This window comes from Charadrius vociferus, unplaced genomic scaffold (assembly GCF_000708025.1).
Source record: "Charadrius vociferus isolate BGI_N301 unplaced genomic scaffold, ASM70802v2 scaffold1064, whole genome shotgun sequence".
Classification (NCBI taxonomy): Eukaryota; Metazoa; Chordata; class Aves; order Charadriiformes; family Charadriidae; genus Charadrius; species Charadrius vociferus.
In genome coordinates, this window is record NW_009648143.1 from 111,360 (window position 1) to 114,626 (window position 3,267).

General features: G+C 45.0%; 1 protein-coding gene across 1 annotated transcript in view; it reads left to right on the forward strand.

The window, feature by feature from the left end:
• MEIS1 (Meis homeobox 1) overlaps window positions 1-2,763 on the forward strand; it is a gene marked incomplete at its 5' end in the record, with an annotated part of 109,400 nt that extends 106,637 nt beyond the window's left edge. The window contains one exon of the mRNA XM_009883931.1: window positions 2,200-2,763. The remainder of the gene's footprint in view (window positions 1-2,199) is intronic.
• Between the last annotated feature and the right edge of the window lie 504 nt (window positions 2,764-3,267).

The window sequence follows — 3,267 nt, forward strand, 5'->3', positions numbered from 1 at the left end:
AACAAGAAGCAGCCGGGGAGGTGGGGGAGCCCGTCGTCTTGGCAACAGACTGATTTGCAAAATGTAAGCGGTCTGCAGCAGCGCAGGGAGAGGAAAGAGCATGTCCCCAAAGTGTCATAAATCTGTCTAACCGCAGTTGATGCATGAGTTACATTTCTCCCGCTAACCTGCGAGACACCAAAAAAAAGCCAAACGGAGACTTCTCATAGGTAAAAAAAAAAAAAAAACACACAAAAAACAAACAAACAACAAACCAAAAAAAAAACCCCCAGCGGCCGCACTTAGTTGCGTTCTAGAAGGCGATGGGCGAAACTTTGATTTTGATTTTTTTTTCTTCATTTTTTTTTTTTATTTTCCCCCCAAGTTTATTTCTCTTTGTCTGTCCGTCATAATGGGATTACGTGTGGCAAAGGAAAAAGAGAGAATACAAAATAGAGGTGTGCGCAGCAGGCTATGGAGCTTAGCCCAGGCTAATTGACTATATCCAAATTAAGTATGCCATCACTTGCAGTGTGACAAATGGATTTGACTTATTCAGTATACAAAAATAGAGATCATTAATGCAATCTTCAGTGGCAGGCCTCGCGAAGAAAGCCTAGAAAAACTGTCCCAGGTTTTTTTTCCTTTCTCCCCCCTCTTGTCTTTTTATAGGGGAAAATACATCATACAAATTTTCGTTTGTTTGGGTTTGTTTGTTTTTTTTTAAAATAAGGAGTAAAGCGGTTTGAAACGCTGAGGCACCGGTACCGTGTTGAAACGGCGCCCGATTCTGTTCCTCCCGCTCTCTTTCTGGAGTTAGAAGCAGTGATTTCAGCATCTTTGTTGCCTGTACGAACGCAGGGGTTTGAAGTTACCCAGGCCAAGTGCCTTTCGTAGTCGTCTTCTCTGGGCGCGAGTCAAAAACCCCAAGTTTGAACAATTAGCTGTGAAAACATTCCTCCGAGCTTGGGAATGCAACAGCCTTATTACCTCATCATGGAAATTTCTAGCTTAGTTAATTTAAATATTGTTTCTTAGTTTCTGGGTCAATTAAATTTAAATGATGTATTTTATGCTTCGTGACCAATTAAATTAATAGGTTATTACAAAAAATATTATCATCTTTTCTTTTCTTTTTTTTTTTTTTTTGATTAAAGAGCTGTGAGTACAGTATATTTTATAAGCAATTTTCATTAGTTCAAAACTGTTCCTTTAGGCTAGATTAAGCAGCTATTCATTGCTCGAGCCTTGAGACCTGATTCCAAGGTGTTCGGCGCATTCACAGCGCGCCTCTTACTTAGAACTAAAGCCAATTGAACCTACTTAGCAATAGCGTATGCCTTTCACCCTTGATGATTATGGAGCTTATAGCTCGCCGAAACAATACACCTGTCAGTTCCCATCAGCTCCAGCAATCCAAGCAGAAGGCAGAGGCCCACGGAAAGCGGGAGGTTTTATTGTTTTAGGTCCAATTTTTTTTCTCTCCCCCCCCCTCATTGTTCTCCTGAACCCACTGAAAGGTTGACTGAGTCGCGCGGCTGATTTTTTTTTTTTTTTTCCGGGCAGAAGTGAGCAGAGGGAAAGGCGTTCATTGATAACTGTTATTGATTATATATATATTTATTATTTTTTTAATACGTTTAAAAATGCAGGCTTGATTTAACAATCGTCCTGAGCACTCCTATCAATTTCGGCTCGGTACGAGGCCTTTGTTCAGCGACGTACGCGCTCGCTGCGTAGCGTCTGTCTGACGGGCGCGAATATTTGGGAGGGATTCCAAGCGATGGGGCTCCAGAGCTAAATAAATAACTGTTGATAAACCTCGACACCGACTTAACCCATCTCTCCTCCTTCCTTAACTACTGCTTCCCCGCCTTGTGTTCCCAGCACGCTCCCACAAGCGGGGAGACCAAGGCGGGGGGGGGAGCTGGAGCAAGGCCACGGGAGATGATGGAACCCACCGGAGGGCTTCCCCGGCATGGTGCCACCAACCCTGCGTGAGGTTCGCCGTCGGCAGGCCGGCTCTGCCTCCGGCGTGCTGGCGGGGCGGAAGCATCTCCATCGCAGAAGAGTGGTTTTGTCACCCAAAACTGCATTTGGAGGGGGGAGGATGTTCTCGGGTTGGGTTTTGTTTGGTTGACCTGGCGATCCTTCCCGTTGGCCATCGTTGCGAGGCCGTACGTAGGCTTGGACTCACCGCCACCCTCTTTCTCTCCGCAGGGCTGCAAAGTATGCCAGGGGATTATGTGTCTCGGGGTAGTCCAATGGGTATGAACATGGGACAGCCAAGCTATACCCCACCCCAGATGCCCCCCCATCCCGCTCAGCTGCGTCATGGCCCCCCCATGCATACCTACATTCCTGGACACCCTCACCACCCAGCGATGATGATGCATGGAGGACCACCCCACCCTGGAATGCCCATGTCAGCATCAAGCCCCACAATGCTTCATACCGGCGAGCCGGCAGTGAGCGGACAAGTGATGGACATTCATGCTCAGTAGCTTAAGGGATAATCCGCGTTGTCTGCAGCGACGGTAGATTTCAAACATTGTCTTTCTGCAATGACTATGGAGTTCTTGGCGTCAACTTTGGACCAAGGGACGTTCCGAGTCTTCACAGGGACCCTGAAAAGCAGGAAAACACCAACCGAAGTCAACTTCTGGGGACATGCTAAATACCTATATAAGACATTGAGAGAACAAAGAGTGAAATATTGTAAAATGCTATTATACTGTTATCCATATTACGTTGTTTCTTATAGATTTTTTAAAAAAAATGTGAAATTTTTCCACACTATGTGTGTTGTTTCCATAGCTCTTCACTTCCTCCAGAAGCCTCCTTACATTCGAGAGAAAAAAAAGAAAAAAAAGAAAAAAAAAAAAAAAGAAAAAAAAAGAAGCCTTACACTTACCCTGCAAATGACAGAAAGGGCTTATTTGCAGGATTTTTAGAGCATTAAAATAACTATGTCAGGCAGAAGAATCTTTCTTCTATCCTAGGATTTCAGCCATGCACACTCTCTCTCTCCTTTCTCCTCCTCTTCTCTCTCTCTCTCTCTCTCTCTCTCTGTCTTTCTTCCCTTTCTCTCCCTTTCTCCCCATCTCTCTCCCTCTCTCTCTCTCTCTCTCTCTCTCTCTTTCTAGCCTGGGGCGTGAATTTGCATGTCTAATTCATTTACTCACCATATTTGAATTGGCCTGAACAGATGTAAATCGGGAAGGATGGGAAAAACTGCAGTCATCAACAATGATTAATCAGCTGTTGCAGGCAGTGGCTTAAGGAGAC